The 19,097-nt window shown below is 48.4% G+C and overlaps 1 protein-coding gene across 7 annotated transcripts in view; it reads right to left on the bottom strand.

The window, feature by feature from the left end:
- The window catches only part of BRD3 (bromodomain containing 3), an 853,641-nt gene that overhangs the window by 167,811 nt on the left and 666,733 nt on the right, over positions 1 to 19,097 (bottom strand). The window lies entirely within an intron of this gene.

Genomic DNA, 19,097 nt, shown 5'->3' with positions numbered 1-19,097 from the left:
GGCACACTTGGGCGGAGTGGGGGACGTTGGCATGAGCCTGGCACAGACAAGGCTGTGAATGAAGGCAGGTGCCGCGCCTGAAAGTAGTTGCGGGTGTTGACATGTGCCACGCCATGGTGGGGTGTGAGCAGTAACCTGCGTGAGCTGCGTGTGCAGCTGGACAGGATGGTGAATGCAGACCATCGCCACATCTGGATAGAGTAGCGGTTGCTGGCTAATGCCGCAACTGGAGTGTATTGGGAATACTATCAAGGTCATATTTGGATGGAATCACGAACATGTGCTCGCCTCACATACAGACAGGCTTCAAAAAGGTGGGCAGGGGCCGAATTTAGACACTGGTGAATACTGGAGGGCTTCATATATGGAAGAGAATGTGAACAACGCCGGATGCCGGATCTAGACAGAAATGCAGAGATGTTCATGCACCGCACACAGAAAGATCGTGGAAACTTAGCACATCGTCTCCAGACAGCGATACCAATAACCAACCCACTAACAACCTCACCTCTCTGCATACACCTCTCAAACTGTAACCAAACCCAACCACAACCCTATAGCACAACAAACCGCACAAACTTCACTACACTGCAACAACAAAAACAGACCACACAGACTCGCACAACAATACACGGCAGCTACCGACCGGAAAATACCCCATGCCCAGCGAATGGTGTTAACCTTGTTGAGGCTGTCAACAGCACATCACTACTCTCTTGCACTTTTCCTGCTTATCCCCACTAACTCACCCCCCGTCCTTTTTCAGAGCTGCCAGAGCGCCAGGGGACCAGTCCGGTGGAGATAGTGCGCTGTACAAATATCCTTTAACATGATCATGAACCTGTGGACTGACTGCCCTGGTAAGGGAGGGGGGTAGACTGGGACAGAGACCCATTTTCTTGATGTATTCTGGGAGGGGTATTGCCTGAATGACAGATTTTTTACTCGTTGAGGATATCCTCAACGAAGTTAGTTCCTGCTGGACTAGATTGCTCAGTGTCTATGCCTTCTTAAGTAGCTCATTGTAAAGTGGTTGGTCATCAAATGGAGAGTAATGGTGGCTCTCTACGGCGGGGTGGGGGGTCAACTGGGTCTACAAAGAGACCCATGTCATTTAGTCCTGGAAATAGGTGTCATCAGCACACTGGCCGGGGTCATCCTGATCATCCACCCACATGTCCTAGCCACTCTGAATGGACTGCAGGTTCCTTTTTTCCTTGTTTCCACCTAAGCCGCTGAGCGGTGTTAATATGCACCTTTCACTAGAGTGTCTGCATTATCACCTTGTGGCAGACGCGTAGGCAGAACCACAGCGGGCCTTGTCGGCATTGGGTCGGTGGGTAGAGAGGTGCCAACTGCCAGCGCGTGGCCCTCCGTTGACGGGTCTGTCAAGGAACGGCTTGGGGGGTGTGTGCGTTTATAAGAGGTGTGCGTCGGCCTCGCCAAAGGCCTTCCTCATAGCGGCGCGCAGCGACTACCTTTCGAGGCTGGGGACAGACATGTGGGAACTGGACAGTTCTGCAGTAGTCGCTTCGAGCCCCGAATCGGTGTCTCGGCTGCCACGGCCTTCGTGATCCGACTCTACTATCCTGGCGGCGGACTAAGACTCCGCCGACATGGTGTATGCGGCCCACTGCTTGGTCCCGTGAGCCTTTAAGGTCTTGGGCCAAAAGAGCTTGCACAAGGTGCAACGAGATTCCGAGTGGTCACGTGGAAGGCAGTGGTTACACACCCCATGTGTGTCCTTCCACAGAAATTTTCTGTTCCACTTGGGGCAAAACTTAAAGTGGAAAATGGACAGAGTAAGCAAGACAAAGGTAGCAGGGGCAGGAAATTGGGGTATGCATTCTCTAAACAAAGGAGGATCAGTCCCCCCAATCTCCCTACTGGTAAGGCCGAAGCCAGGTGTAGGTCAAAGTCTGTCTTCGGAACAGACGTCAGTTTCAGAGGCCGGAATCAGTTGTTGAGATGCTCCTGGGATCAGCCTTCGTAGAAGTGCGTGTAACGCAACAGAGGGGTTTGGATAATATTAACTCCCAAATGCTTTATTAACATAGCTCCTAAATATCTCACTAACCTGTTCACTCCAAACCAAAACATCAAGACTACACACTCCGCTTCAGCCTTCCTTCTCTCTGTTCCGAAATTCAAAAGAACAAAGGCTGGGGGACGTAGCTTCCCAGTTGTGGCAGCCAAAGGTTGGAACACCCTACCACTAGACATTAGATCTGACCCGTCGCACACCTCATCCCACAGAAAACAAAGCCTGGCTCCTCACCTCCAATGAGTAGCCTCTGTGCCTTAATGCTCACAAGAGCATCCTACACAATATTCTCCTGTGAATATATCTGCTCTACCTCTTCTGCGTATTACCCATCTTAATAAGGTTGCCGAGGTAAACATTTTGTACTGATGGAAAAATGCATATGTAAATATTTTATATCTGTAAATGTGTAATATGATCTGAGACAATATCAGTCAATGCCCAACCACTGGTTTCTATGGATGCCTGTTGTAACCTAGGAATATGTATTACCTGCTTTCCAGCACCCAGATACCTATGGGTTTTGCGCTCGCTACAACGGACTCTGCGAAATAACTTGCCACGATGGTGAAATAAAATCTGAGGGACCTGGATGCGTGAGGGATGATGGGTACAGGGTACGTCACACTAGCGATAGTATTACAGTCACGCCCCATCGACGTCCTATTTTTCAAAATTAAAAAACTTCATGTGCAATACCCTGCAACTTCCACTAGATGTCAGCCTATGCAAAGTCTTTGCAAACACGACTGGGTGTTTTTGGTTTGTTTCACAGCTTATAAGCCATCTGTTGCTTCCCTTCTTCACCTGCGGTGAGAAGGCTCCCAGCGGTGATGTCGCTCTGGTCTCGGGACATTGTATGTGCTGCTAGTGCTTAAGGATTTCTGCCGCATAACGGGATGCTCTGTCCTCAACATCGAGTCACTGGGTCAAAAAAATAATGACACCATCCCTCCCTCGTGTCTAAATGACCCAGCGCCGAACTGGGCGCGCCCAATTGTCTCCTGAGCTGAAGCGGTCGCGGCGAATTGGCCCGCGCCGGACTGGCCGTGCCAAATCGTCCTGCTCCGATCCACAAGCCTCAAATACATTTATCGGATTACATAAAGTGTGATGGCTGGGGAGATTCAAAGGGAGACCGATCTGGTCAATAATGAACAACTGGCGGCAGGCAAACATTTGGGCACAACCAGCCTTACAGATGGAGGTATCGGCCACTTTTACTCACTAAAAATTGGAAAATACTAGCAAAAAATGAATAGGGAGTACAAATATTCAACAAAAAATGGGAAAAAGGCATGTAGAAAAGTGCGCCCCTACTTTCACCCTCACAGCTCCATGGATATGTTTGGACAAGTAGTGCAGGTAGAACCACAGGAAGAAATGACTATTTTTACGGCCTAATTGGAAGTAGTAAACGTGTATCTTTTAATATTCATGAATAAAGCTAGGTGCAAAGAAATAAATATTACAAACATTTTTCAGCTAAAACATTACTCGCTTATAACACTCTTTAGGAATTGTACTTACATTTTTACTCCTCAAAAAATCATTTTACTCCCAATTTTAAAACATAGGGAGTAAAATACTCCCACTTCACAATCTTACCAGGAGCACTATGCACAACCCTGTCTAAGAACTGGTGAATCCCATTAAAGTTGAGGTATGGAATGAGGTCAATATGTCAGGGTGTCATTTCCCTCCCCACTTCAAAGTTATTTAATAACTCAAATTTTACGCCAGATGTAGAAGCAAGGGGACTAAAGTGAGTGGCGATAACAGGATGGGAAATTTAATTGAAAACTTGCAAACAGGAATTGGTCTACAAAAGGATGATTGGCAACGAACACACTGGGTTCTTCGTTACAAAGTTAAACCCAGGTCTTCTAGACCAGTGAAAACCTTTCAAAAACATTGCAGAGGGTCTAACTGTACCAAACTTGTGACATTGGATAGTTATAACAAACTCCAAGATGCCAGTAACAAAGGCAGGGAAACTTGCATCCGGAAATAGGGAAAGGTTCATGGAAGTCAGATTAAAGTGAAAGCCTGGAAAACATTTGGTGAAATACAGCTAAAGCCCACACTGGATTTAATTGGAACAGCTGACTAGGCTTAAAGAGGTGGCATCCAAAATGCTACCACACTTTGCATGCTTCTGGCTAAAGGGGAGATCAACTGCTGCAGATTTAACAGCGGCAATCCCTGAGAGCCTGATACTAATCTTTAGGTGCACATACTCACCTAGAAGAATATGAGGGATGCAATACACAAAATTAATCTTGTTAAGTTGCAAAAACGTTGCATGATGCCATTCAATGGCGCAAACAGGGTTCCAACTAATTAATAAGAGGCTACATAAGTATAGCATTTATGTGGCCAAACGTTACTTTTGTTCAGACATAAGTGGCCACACTAACATGTTAACATGTGGCTGCCCTTTTAGGACTACTCTGCAAAATACGAACTTCTTTTATTGCACTGGAAGACTGGCGGTTTCCTGCTTCCATCAAGTGTAATGACTTCATACTATTTTCAGTAATTTCAACCACGTTTGATCTCATGGAATTCAACTAAAGCGAATGATTCTTGGAAATAATAAATTCAAGAGTCAGAATGGGGACATTTTTTTCTTACGCTTTAATGTTGTCAAAAAAAGGTGAACAAAAATATATTTCACTGCAATGATTGCCACCCTTCATTTTAGAAAGGGTTCACATTTCCTGGATTAGCATAATCCATTTACTGTTCCAAACATTCTCATTGCTTCTAAACTACAAATCACATGTGTGAATACCACCAGCCAGGCAGCATCTCACTTTCTCTTTTTAGAACAGACACTGTACCGCAGGAGAACCCCATAAAAATGCCCTGTTCTGACGCACTACTAGCTATTGGGTTTATGTGATGCAGCCAGAGGAGACACAAACACTTTATAAAGGAAGGATGATAAAAAACGAGTGGCACATATTCATAGCCATTGTAGTACTGTTTTCAGGCTTGGCTTTCATGTTTGGTTTCCCTTCCACCCCAGGGATTGAAGGCCAGCAACCCCCATAATCCACTACCATTAAGGGCGCCTGCCAAAATTATGGCCAATAGGCTAAAGGTGAGCGGGAACAGATGGTCACATTTCAGACTAAATTTGTGGATTATGCCCGCTTGTTGGTTCAATAAAATGGTGCTCTTTATGGCTTAGTCGGATTACCTGAGGTGGCGCTATCCCACCCAACGTGGGGTCCCGATATCCATCTATCATAATCTTTGCTGTATTTAGAACAATAGAACAAACTGCTTTGACTGCCAATATTTGCGAAAAGATGGCAGGAGGCTCTCTGGCTTATTTTTACCCTTGCTTCAATTACTAAAACATGAACAAGTTAGAGGTACCCCCAACTCAATCCAAACTGGGAGCAAGCAGCTCCCATATTCACTAGGCAATCATCTGCATTTTTAACAATGCTTTAAGATGGGGGCACCAATACACAGCCATTCACCCATGATCATAAGTAAACCTTAGTGGTTTAACAAATCAAATAGGAATTCCACAAAGGAGTCCTATCCACTTAGACAAAGGCATCATTAAGAGCAACAACGACCTTGCACAACTCTCTAGAACTGTATACATTTCAGACAAAGAGGGATAGACACTGCTGTACAATCCCTAAACCCTGCCAAAACACGTCTCTTCCCACCAAATACAGAGCATCCAAACCTAAAACTTTCAAAACAATTTAGAAAAATGTTTTAAAGAGTACTAATCAGGAAAGTAGTCCTGTAGTACCCAGGTCCTGCATCGTGCCCTTTTTCATAATTGGGCCCAACTCTGCATTTCTCCATGTCTCAAAGATTAGACCGCCCTATTAGTCGCAATCTACTATCAACACAAAATAGGACCCCATCTATCAGTGACCACTGCCATGTTTATATGTCTCCCAGATGGGCTCAATGAAATGTATGCTGGAGTAACACGGCCTGTTCCTGTGCTCGTATGAGTACATGTTTCTTTGGTTGTCCCCTTAAGGCTGATGAGGCTGGCCTTCAAAGGCATGTTGTGGAAAGAATGTTGCCTCGGACTGGGAAAGTCCAGGCGTCTACGGGGCACATAACCACTGCATTTGTCATCTTGCGAGACAGGACGCTCCTCTAGTAGATGGCTCTCTTCGTAAGAATGCTCTTGCTCTTCCGATAAAGAGGATACTGCACCCTCTTCTGCATAAGATTCCTGTGCAGTGAACTAAGTAGTGGTGATGGGACAGAAAATCACTGGAAGACTTGGACTATAGGACAGGAGACGCACTAAGATTACATTTTTGCAGGGGTAAGATTAAACTCCCTAGGGGGAGTGGGCTGTGAGCTAGGGAATCTGAGTCTGGTGCCGCTGGAATGACACCAGAATCCCTTATAGGGATTGCAACAGAGGGCTGAAAACTATCAGCCTCAAATTCCTTTTCCAGTGGGTCAGTGATTCTCTGTGTAGATCACCTAGGCCCATTGACTCCAAACCCTCCTGAGGAAACACTGTGCAAGTCTGGACTCCAGATTAAGAGAAAAGGGACTGACATTTAAAGATCAAGAGTGAACCACCATTGATGAGAACCATTTGGCGAGGTTAAAGTGACATCCGCTAACTGGACTGTTGGACGGAGTGCCAGTGAGGAGGCAATAGAGGGGACGATCATTGCTTGCAGAAATCTGAATTGACTAGCGTCTGGGTCAATGCCACCAATGTGCGAATGCCTCTCCATTGACGAGGCTGCCCATGTGTTGCCCCTCAGTAACTTGGCCCTTGATAATGTTGTACAAAGCCGCATATCCATGTGTTTTAGGGCACAGTGTTTTAGAAGAGTATGAGAAGCGGTCTTTAATTTGGCAGACTTTCTTTGGAGGCTCCTCAGGGGAATGAGAAAGACAGTTCCCTTGGGAACTATATTTTTTGTTAAAGAGTCATACCACTCACAGGAGAAACTCCTGTTTAGAGGAGTCTGGTATCTTGTAACTGGAGATTGTGGTTGGGCTTTCTTGGAAGACTTCTGCTGCAGAATATTTCCCCTCACCGAGGAACATAAAACATAACCGTAAGGTCTTGTGTTGCAAACCTTTGCTTTTGTTTACCCAGCTCAGTTGTTTAAAGGCATCACAAGCTTGTCCGGAAGTTATGTTATGCTCCCACCCTGGTATTAAAACCTTAGTCTGCACAAAAAAGGTAGAAGAAACTCCTGTAGCAAGTACAACAAACACGGGGCTGTGAGATATAGAAAAGGAATGTAATATTTTGCGATAGCTTGGTTGGGTGGAATTCCTCAAGATGGAACATAGATCCGGATTACAGACAGAAAGGTATATTTCAACATGTATGAAATCAAACAAACTAGGCTGTTTTGAAGATCAACAGGTAGGTACAAACACGTAGTTTTGGGCTGTGTGAGATTTTCACGAACTACTTCAGCAGCCAGTTAAATTATAGTGGCTTTTTGACCTGAGATTACATTTGAATTTTCCACCTGGCAAAGTAGCTTGAGGACTCCCAAGCCTGGAGGCCTGGTGTTGCCCTGTCAACAATGGACTGTCAATGTTGAATGTGGTTGAAGTACAAAAGGGTAAGGTGGTCTGTTAAGGCTCTTTTGAAACAGAAAGCCTGGCCCTCCTAGGTGCGATAAGCTCTTGTGATCAGAATCTGTCATTGCTCCAGCCAAGATAACGCCACTCACACTGGTCCACCAAAGGTCAATGATAGACCTTGATGGCAGTGGTTTTATTGTCCCGATTAAAAGTTCACAAAGTGGTGCCTGAATGCACCTGGGTGAACAGGGATGGAATTGTGTTGCAAATATCTGTAGTGCCACTACAGATAAGCCTCTTCAAAGAAATTAATTAGAAAATCAGCAAACAAATATATGTTAATACAAGTCTTAGAAGCCACAATTCTCAATGTGGTGAACCCTCAGTTCTCAGTAGGACTAGTGAAATACTAAAGTTTAAATATCCTGACAACTCAATTTTACAAAAAAGAGGCATATGTATTCAGTTTGACAGCAAGCCCTGTATAATTGGAAGTAATAGCTGTAAAAAGAAAATTCATGAAAAAAAACAAATTGGCACATGCTCTGACCTCCTGCATAAACTACAGATACAACCAAGAATGTACCTGTATTTTGTCTTCCAGTGCATCCATCTGAATACACCTGTGCTCTGACCTTCTATGGCATGGATCAGAGGTACACCAGTCAACTAACCCACTGTTATTTTTAGGTGATTCAACAAGTTCACCCTCAGTGTCTGATAATTCAGAAAGAGGTCCAATTGTGTGTGTGCATCTGCAGTAAGGTTCTGTATATAGGTTTTGGATTTCATGCCAATATTGAAAAAAACTGGGTCCTAATGCAGCATGCAGTGTCACGGTGTAAGAGTTAAAAGATATTACCCGATTTATTAAATAAAACGGACAATTATCTCAAGCAAGGAGTGAAAGCAAATTATTCTGAAGAGAATATACATTTTCCGCTACTAGAACATAGCAACATTTCATAACTAGGAATCAAATAAACAGGATAGACGAACTGTTAGAAAGTTAAAGCATACTTCAGTGTAGCAAAGATCTGTAATATAACAAACATAACAATAAGGTGTGGTAACAGGGTAACTTTAATGAATATTTGAGCTGTTCGCTCCTCTAACTCCCTCAGGGTCAGTCGTTTTTCAAAGAAATACGCTGGGGGTAGATCTGTCTTCAGCTGGGGCCTCCCTCTGGAACAGCCTCCCTGCCACTCTAAAATATGAGGAGAACCATCACCGGTTCTGGAAGCACCTCAAGATCTTCCACTTTGCATCTACCTTTGCTCCCCCTTTCCTCTGCTGATCTGCTCTCTTGGCACTGGGCCCCTGGCCACCCTCTGTCCCCTGAGCCCAGGTACCTGCTTACCCTGCCACCCTTCTGCACTGCCTCACGGCCACCCCTTGCACTGGGGACTGTATCTGTACCCATACAGTCCCCCACTGCCCCATTTTCTTCTCTTTATGCACTTATCAGACTTACCCCGTTCTGCTGCCATAAACAGCACTTGCCCCTTGCTGGCTGCACTACCCCTGTTTACTGCTCCAATATCTATTTATATTGATTATATATCTGTTCTCCTTTGCTCAGCACTTCCCACTCTCCCCCTTCCATGCACTTTTTCCCTTTCCCTTGCCCATGCACTTGCACATTCTCAATGTCAATGGGCCTCGTAAGATCATTGTTTTGTTCTCCCCTTTTCCCCTCCCTTGCCGCACTCTGAAACACTTGTGTACGAGCGAGATACAAATAAAATATATCATATAATATACATTTACAGCTACGGGAACATAAGTATTACATATTAACGTGGTGAAATGTTGCTAAATTAATGCAGAAGTACCAACCTGTAGCATTAAAGGCACAAACACAAGTACGACAAACATAGTAACAGAACCCAAGGTTAATTTAACAAAAATAAAGAGCTACAAACCACAATGACGGAAACAAAGTAAATATTCCATATTTAAATGTAATTATGGAACAACTCTAACTGTGGAAATGTCTCATCTGTTTTTTTAAGGAAGCTAGTGCTATAACACTAACAACTCAATGAACTGGCCAGAAGTTCCAGATTTCAGGTGCCAAGTCAGAAAAAGACCAGCGCCCCAATTAAAACATTTTTTCAGGAGGTACTAACACAATGCTAAATTAGTTGATTTCAGTTTCTTAATGTGGATGAGTTTTATATTTGATCTGATAAAAGCAGGTTCAGTCCCATGAAGTGCCTTGAATGTGACATACAGCACTTTGAAGGCCATCTAAAATCTTATTGGGAGGCAACCCAAGTACAACAACGAAGAACAATGCACAAAAGATAAGCTTTGTGCATTCTAGTGTCGGTAAAGGCCTGACACCGCTTTTTGCACACTCTGCAATCGAGCTAGTAAATATGAAGGCAGACGTTTTTCAAATAATTCAGTATGTATTTGATAACTAATTTTGAACGAGAACATTTGTGCAAGCATTTACGGCATAGAAAAAAATTATCATTTGCACCAAAGGATATGGGATAGATTTGAGTAAGCTGATGTTGCCAAGGACTCAAGGATTTTAGAGATCGTTTTTATATGCTAATCTACCATTCAGAATACAGACATTCCAATTCCTGTTTACAACACTACATGGTAGTAGGGGCATGGAGCTCAACAAACGCATGGTATGTCGGGATAAGGCAAATATTTATTCAAATTTCGGCATCTGTAAATGCGTAATTACAAAGCACTGCATTTCAGCAGAATGAGATCGAAAGGGCCATGGCAATCCAGGTCAGGATGCTGCACCACTGAATCTATTTCGATAAATGCCTTTTTTATGGGACTATCTGCTCCCTTATGTGTTTAATGTATGCTAGAATCCAACATCCTACCCAATGATTGGAGCAAAGGTACCATTGTACTAATTTACAATAACGGTGCAAATATTGCTCCAGCATCATATCGTTACATTTCATCAACTCATCTATTTGAATCATGGAATGGCTAGAGGAGAATAACATACTCCTGGATATCCAATAAAGTTTTAGAGGGGACAGAGGGACGGACAGGGTCGCAGGTTCGACCCTATCAAAGAGGGGCGACCCCATCAAGGAAAGACTCCTCCCCCGTAAGACCCTCCCCAAGCCCCCACACCCTTTTGCCCCAGTATTCCCATTAATACCTGGACTAAGCAATCCAACAAGGCAGCGCCATAACTACCCTGGATGTAGTGTGGGAAATTGAAAGGGGCCATGTACATTGTTGCCTCTTTCTCTGATCTGCTACCCATCAGCCTCTTTCCTGACCAGGTCTCTCTAATCTTTCAGGTAGTTCTACAGAGGCATGGCATTCTGAGAAGTCTGATTTATCAACACAAGACCTTGAGACTAGTTACCAGCAAGCAGCAGACTCCGCAGAATCGTGGGATGGATGGATCCTGTGAAACAAATTCTAAGGAACTGGGACTACAAGTACCACAATACACATGGGCCAAACCGACAATACAGCACAACAGGTGGAAACCGATTCCATTTACTAAAAACCCACCAGATGGTCCCCAGAATCTCTACATGGAAATAGTGTAGATGAGAGAACTGGGATCAGTAGGGAAATGTTCAGTACGGACCAAGTTACTATTCTACAACTGTTGTTCTCCAGCATAGGTCTGTCATGGATTCACATGCTCATGAATATTCCCTGTCGTCAGGCTGGGAATCCTCGGTAAAGAAAATTATCAGTTTCGTTTCTGAACTGTCTTTCTGCTAATAACCAATCACTGGTCTCTAGGTCATACTGCCCCCAGCCAATGACTGCCCTCTACCTAAGCCCCTCCTCTGGCAGCCATCTTCAGATTTGGTAGCACGTAAAATGGCAGTAGGACCAAGAGAAGAGCCGCAGAGGGGTAGGCGGGAGGCTTTGCATGTGAATCCATGCCAGGCCCATGCTGGAGAACAACAGTTACAGGTAAGTAACTTGTTCCTTCTCCAGCATGAGGTCTGGCATGGATTTACATGCTCATGAATACAAGAATACATAGCAGTACACACATGCACAACCACGGGAGGTGGCAAGGCTCAACATTAAGCATTTCAACAACTCAACATTAAGCATCTCTTACCTCCTCACCAGGCTCACCTTCAAGCGAACAGGTTGCGCACCACTGCCTGGCTGACTCTGGACCCCTCCCTGGAATCCCAGTTGATGCAGTAGAATCTCGTGAAGGTGTGCGTCGACCTCCATGTAGCAGCCCTGCAGATGTCCAGCAGGGGCACACCAGACAAACACTGTAGTAGCAGAGATCGCTCTGGTTGAATGGGCTCAGAAGGCCAGGCAACGGTCGGTTTGGCAAACAGTGACAGTGCATGATGCAGCCGGAGAGCCATCTGGAAATCGAAACCTTCGAGAGGGCCTTCCCTTGGTTCACAGGTCCAAAGTTCACAAACAGCTGCGGTGTCTTCCGAAAACTCTTTGTGCGGTCCACGTAGAACTTCAGCGCTCTAGCCACATCTAGCGAGTGCAAAGTTCTCTCAGCCGGCGACGGGAAGAAAACAGGTAACACCAAGGGCTCGTTCAGATGGAAGTCCGACTGCACCTTGGCCATGAAGGCAGAGTGTGTCCTCAGCACTACCCTCGTCTCGTGGAATATCAGATATGGAGGCTTACAGAGAGGGCCTGGATCTCTCACTCGTGCGGAGGTGATGGTCACAAGAAATGCTGTCTTCCACGATAGGAACTTCAGCAGTGCCGAATTCAAGGGCTCGAATGGCGGACCCATGAGCCTGGTTAGCACCACATTGAGTTCCCATGCCGGGGCCAGAGCCTTCACCGGCTGGAACGAGCGGAACAGTCCTTTCATGAACTCTCACCAGGCGATGAGACCACAGCGACGACCGCCCCAGAGTTCTGGTGTAGCGGGAGATAGCCGCCAGATGGCTTTTGATGGAGGCATGTGCCAGCGAAAGGGAGTACGGCAGCACTTGAGAGGTCATAATCCGTAGAGGGTTGATCTTCTGTGCACAGCACCAGACAGAGAACCTCTTCCGAGGAGAGGACGAAGGCCATCCTGGGCAAGGTACAACGGCTGTTGACCATGGAAGTGGCCAGAGTGAGGTCCAAGTCACTGCTCGGCATGATGTCATCATGCATCTACCTCGTGCTTCTGTGCAGGTTGCAGATGCGGCCACTGCAGGAATTCCTTGACGCCCGTTGGATGCAAGTGGCGGGGAGCTTCGAAGACAAGATCTCCTTCAACAAGACTTTCCGTCAAGCAATCCGGTGGTGGGGAACCCGCTCATATCTTGCGGCGGGCATGGACTTCCAGACCCCAGCACATCAGGAAACGGTGACGGAGGACGCCTCCCTGGAGGGATGGGGAGCGCACACGCAAGAGGCCTTTGGCTCCCGGCGGAGAGGTCCCTGCACATAAACATTCTGGGCCCTCGGGTCCTTCCTTCCGTCCCTCAAGGGCATGGTGGTACGGGTCTTCACTGACAACACCACCACGATGTTCTACATCCAGAAACGGGGGGCACCAGATCCCCAGCCCAGCCCAGCGTCCGCCGTCACTGTTTCCTGATGCGCTGGGGTCTGGAAGTTCATGAGAGGACTGTTACGCTCGTTCCCGCCTGTGAAGGCTCCGGCCCCGGCGTGGGAACTCAATGTGGTGCTAACCAGGCTCATGGGTCCGCCATTCGAGCCCTTGAATTCGGCACCGCTGAAGTTCCTATCGTGGAAGACAGCGTTTCTTGTGGCCATCACCTCCACACGATGAGTCGGAGATCCTTGCCCTCTCCTGTAAGCCTCCATATCTGATATTCCATGAGACGAGGGTAGAGCCGTTGTACCTTGCCCAGGATGGCCTTCGTCCTCTCCTACGACGGTGAAGCCAACCGCGCCACTGTGTCGAGTCCGGCTCCCAGGAACAGGGCGTCCTGCGACGGTACAAAGTGGGACTTCGCAAAGTTGCTTGAGAATCCCAGTTCCGTGAGCAGGCGGACGGTCTTCGCTGTGTGGTCGGTGGCGAGTTCTCTTGACTTTGCTCGGATGAGCCAATCGTCCAGGTAGGGGGTATACGCGGATCCCCTGCAGGCGCAGCCGCGCCGCCACCGGTGCCAGGCACTTGGTAAAGACCCTTGGCGCTGACTTCAACCCGAAGGGCAGGGCCTTGAACTGGTAGTGCCGCCCTTGGACCATGAATCGTAGGAACTTTCGATGTCCTTTGTGTATGGGGATGTGGAAGTAGGCATCCTCCAATTCCAGCGACGACAGGCAGTCGCCTTCCTCCAGCTGTCCCAGCACGTGCTGAAGGGTAACCACCCGGAACCTCTGGGATTTTAAGCATTTGTTGAGGCGGCGAAGGTCTAGGATGGGCCGCCATCCACCGGTCTTCTTTCAGACGAGGAAGTACCGCGAGTATAATCCGGAGCCATGGAGTCTCTTTGGGACGAGTTCTATTGCATCCTTTCTCAGCATGGCTCGTACCTCCAGAAGCAGCTGTGGAATGTGGTTTTCCTTCCTGGCCACGGGTGGGAAACGGGGGCACTTCCTTTGGAACTACAGAGTGTGCCCGTGGGCAAGGGCATCCAGCACCCAATCGTCGGTCGAGATGGACACCCCCTCTCCCCCCGACAAAGTTCACCATCCGTCCTCCCACTGGGGTGCTCAGGAAGGGGCCCTGACGTCATGGCCTGTTCAGTCCTGTTTCACTGATGCCTTGCCACCCTGGGCTCCTTGGTGACGACGATATCCACCGGCCTTGCTGCGGCCTCTGTATGCTTCCTGCGACGAGGAACAGGCCGCCTGGCGGTATGAGGAACTGCCGCCGAATCCTTTGGAGTCACTTTGAGATTTGCGGCCGGAGGTCCAAAAGGACGGCGTCACTGATGGAGTGCCCAAGGCACGGGCAGTCTCGGTGTCCACCTTGATGGCCTGCAGTGACTCGTCCACTGCTTTGCCGAACAAGTAGTTTCCGTCGAAGGGCATGTCCAGTGGCCTGGTCTGCACGTCTTAACGGAAGTCGGTGGCCCTGAGCAAGCCACGCCAGCGAAAGCAAACGCTGTTGCCCATCTGACTAAATCTGGTACCTGCGATATCTGTGGCTACCGTGATGCAAAGCCACCTCGCCCTCTTGCAGGATTTCAAGGGCTTCCGCCCTCTTGTCGTCTGGGAGGAAGTCCAGGATAGGAGCAATCTTGAACCACAGCTCCCTATCATAGTGGGCCACAATCGCGAAGGCGTTTGCCGCCTTGATGGTTGTTGCGCCGACGAGATGACCCGACGTCCAATGGCATCTAGCTTCTTCCCCTCGCCATCCAGCGGAGAAGTGAAAGACGACGCTGTCGCCCCTGCCGCTTTCTTCTTGGCTGCTGCGGAGACCACTGAATCCAGGGTCGGTTGCACCCTGAGGCACATAGGAGCGGATTCCGGGACCCGGTACTACTTCTCGTACCGGTCTCTTTTCGCATGGGCCATGGACGGGTTCTTCAGAAGGGACAGCCCTTCGTCCCAGATGTCGTCCAACAGTGGGATTGAGTACTGTTTTCCTTTTGGCTTCCTGTCGTTGGCAAAGGAATCCCTCTTTCTTCTGCTCCTCGGGGCACAGCTGGAGAGCTCCAAGGCCCTGGCGATCATGTCGTGAAAGGAGCCGATTTCGTCGGGAGGGGAGGGGGACGCTGGGGCGGGAGGCAAAGTGGGAGATCCATTCCGTCGTTGCCACCGCCGTCCGTCCCCGCTATCTCCGTCCCCGTCTCATCCCTCGGTGGAGGGGATGGAGGTGAAGGATGGAAGGGTGGGGGAGGATGGACTCTACTCCGCTTGTTTGGACTACACCTCCGCCCCCCCCCAATGGTCCAGGCACCGCTGGATTGTCCGCTGGAGGGAAGGGCAACCGTGTCCTTATCTCTGTGCCCAGGGTCTGCAAAGCCATCAAGATTGCTCACAAATTGTAATGCGGAGGAGGCATCGGTTGCAATGGGAGTGTTGGCAGGGGCGTGGTGTCCTCCGTTTTCTCCTCAGCCTGCCCCTCCTCGTCAGCTCCACCGTCACTCTCTACGTCTCACCTCGTCGTGATCCTTCCAGTAGGTCCTGACCTCATCGAACCTCTTGTCCAGGATTTCTTTGACGCCAGACAGCTCATCCTCGAAAGTAGTATCTGAGTCTGTTAGGGCTACCGTGCACCGCCCCCTGCTTCTCAACCCAGGGTTTCACAGGGGTCTTTTTGATAGGTTGGAAAGAAGATTCCCTCTGGGATGGCAGGGAAACTCTAGGCCTGGAAGTCGTCACCACTGGGGCCGCCATAACTCCCTCAATTGAGGCCTTTGCCGAGTGAATCTGGGCCTTCACGACCTTGGGCGCGTCTGAGGCCTTCACCGTGGGGGAAGGGTCACCCGCCTCACTCCCCCATCGGGATCGACCGGGGTTTCTCCCGAAGCTTACCCGGGTTCTCTGACTTCCTTTTCACCAAGCCAGAGCGTTGGTCGAGGTTGACGGCATCAGTGATGTCGCGCCCTACCTGGCAGCTGAGGAGCCCGAACCAATGGCGATACCGCTGCCCGCGGACTTACAGTGCAATGCCTTTTGTTGGGCCCAAGTCTCAAGAGCGCCCTCAAAAGATATTAGAAGACCGCTCAGACGACTTCTTCCCACTGTTACGCTGACCTGGCTCCCACAGGGGCGTCGGTCGGACCCGGACTGCTGCGGCCTCCACCAATGTGATGCGTAGTGCAGAGATGACAGATGGGACTGGCCCTCCTAATCTCGTCTGCTTGACCCGTAGAAGGATTCTCCTGCAAGTGGAGAGAGGAATTTAGCCACCCATGGATTCTAGTGATGGCACCTCCCTGCTCTCCCCACTAATCACCTCCGAAATCCCCTTCCAGTACTCACCTTATATTCTTGAAAGATGAGCTCTCCATCCTGCGTGGATTGCAGGGGCGCGTAGATACCAGTTGCTTCACTGGTTAGAAGGCGTTGGGGGAGTTCCGGACGAGAGTTGACTCCGAGGTTCTTGGCGAAGACCAGTAAGTAGAGAGTTCATAGAGTTCAATATGTCCGATTTTCACTCTTGTCCCATTCCTTTCTTATCTTGCAGTGGAGTTCGAGAAAAGATGGTCTCGTGGCAGTAGATAGCATTCAGGTAACAGTCTTTATTACCCGATGCTGTCATGTAAATAACGCATGTATTTAACGTCTTGCTTTCTCTCCGTTTCCAGATACAGCGTTTGAAGAAGTGGAGAGTTAAAGAATGCCTCCGGTGGTAAGTCAGGTAAGTCTATGGTGGTAAGAGAGATTGTATTTGTTAGCTCTCTCGGCACACCTGGTTATTTCTTTTGTCCCCAGATGCCGGAGCCCAGCAAAGAAATGATGGAGGCAGCGCCGGATCGCAAGGTGCTGTGAGGACTGGTTAAGTATGGCGCAGCGCTGCAGCTGGCGATGCGATGCGTGTAGAAAGAATGTCCTTTCCAGGTGCTGAGCCGTGATGGTTCTGGAATCAGGTGAGAAACTGGAATAAAGTTTGTTTTCTAACCTTGCCTTCTGCTTTCCTTCTTCTCTAGGAGCTCCGGATTCAGGACGGGCGTGGCAGAGGTCTGGATGCTGACTTGCAGGCATGGTGAGCATTACCCTGCTGGATGCAGAATAACGCGAAGCGTGTGTTGCTGGTCGGGCGTGGTTTAAATAGCTTCAAAAGTAGTCCCAAGTAAGAAGTCCATAGAACCACACCCGAGTAAAAAATAGTCCCTGTAGTAAAATAGTCCCTTCCAGGCTTCACGTTGGATTGGAGTCATTTGCAGCATGGTCTGCCTGAGGCAAGTAAGGACTATGAGCCTGGCGCCTTGGGCGCCAGGACTGAACCCAGATAGCCCCTAGCTGGGGCTGCTGAGGTTTTAATAAATGTCTTGATGCCTGCTCCCGAGGCTGATGGGCTTGGTCCAGATGCCTAGGGGTAGGCATCATGACTCCCACCTGGTGCTGGGTTCTTCGCCTCCAGCCAGTCAGCGAGTCGTTTACGACCGTCCATCATGGTCCGGACGGACATGTTCTTGTAGAACGCACAGTCCTCCACGTGCGACTTGTCGGCGTGCAGGCAGTAGAGGCACCGGGAGTGTTCATCCTCCTTAAAGACGTTCTGCAGTCCACATCGTGGGCAGTTCCTGAACAGCTTGGATCCAGTGGGCGTCGAATCTTTGTCCTGGGCCATGCCCACGTGTGGTAGGCCTCAAAGATCTTCTTGAATCCTCCAAGAAGTGGAATACGACGAAAATCCGCCCCTGAGGGCGTAGACATTTCCGAAATGGGTCCCTGTTAATCGGAAGAATCATCTGTGGAGCTTGAGGCTCAAATTGATCGAATAAAATAAGAGTAAACTCTTTGAAAAAAAATGCAATACGCAGTAAAAGCTCGAGAGCTAAGCACGAGGACTCCCAACACTTGAACGTGTAGTAAAAATCTGAAGATGGCTGCCAGAGGAGGGGCTTAGGTAGAGGGCAGTATGACCCAGAGATCTGTGATTGGTTACTAGTAGAAAGACAGTTCAGAAGCGAAACCGAAACTGATTTTTTCTTTACCGAGGAGTCCCAGCCTGACGACAGGGAATATTCATGAGCATGTGAATCCATGCCAGACCCCATGCTGGAGAATAGAGGAGACTAAGGAGCACTCTGAAAAACCCACTTGCAGGGTGGCTTTCTTGTACCAGGAGGGCGACAGAGAAAGCAGGTGACTTGGGTGGCCAATGGGAGAAGAGAACTTCCTGGGCAAGAAGTGGGAGGGCTATAAAAGGCTAGCAGAGTTGGCCTGCAATGGGAGGTGTTTTGGTGAGGTCGGGAGGGCAAACAGGGACCAAGAGATTAGGAGGATGACTTGGAAGAGAGTTTCGGTAGGTTTGGAGAGAGTGAAGGTAAGTGTCATGGTCATGAAGTCAAGGGCACAGGCATGCAAGGGTTGCATGCACAGGAGACCTGGGTGGACACTGTCCTGGCACCTTTGGCGCCAGGCTCATGAACAAAAGTAAATAAGAACATCCATTTAACACCAAAAAGCTTTTATTATGGACATAGCACTTCAGATGCATTAACCTTGAACATTCCATACATTAAACAGGATGCATTAACCTTGAACATTCCATCCATTAAGCAGCCCCAAGTGTATTCTTGGGTGTGGCTGCTAATGGATTGCCTTCACACGTGCTCACTCTCTAGGAGTGGCAGGGTGTGGCTGGTAAGCCGGCCCTAATGGGCGTACCCACAAACTCAGCTATATAAGCTGCCCGATCCTCAAGACAGACGTTTCGTGTTATTCTGCACTTGGAAGCAGCATAACGCTCACCGTCAACTGAGGTCAGACTTAACTTTGAAGATACTGCTTCCTGGACATCCTGCTTCTTGCCAGCATACTTACCAACTGGGTGAAGCTATTCTTAACTGTACATCTCTTCGGCGAACCAAGTATTCATCTTTACACTTTCCGTAACGCCGAAATCTTCATCTTGGCACCGCAGCATGACACGCTCCATCGTTTATAGCAG

Source organism: Ambystoma mexicanum, chromosome 8, assembly GCF_040938575.1.
Source record: "Ambystoma mexicanum isolate Mex_15411 chromosome 8, UKY_AmexF1_1, whole genome shotgun sequence".
Taxonomy (NCBI): domain Eukaryota; kingdom Metazoa; phylum Chordata; class Amphibia; order Caudata; family Ambystomatidae; genus Ambystoma; species Ambystoma mexicanum.
This window is presented reverse-complemented; position numbering and strand designations above follow the sequence as displayed.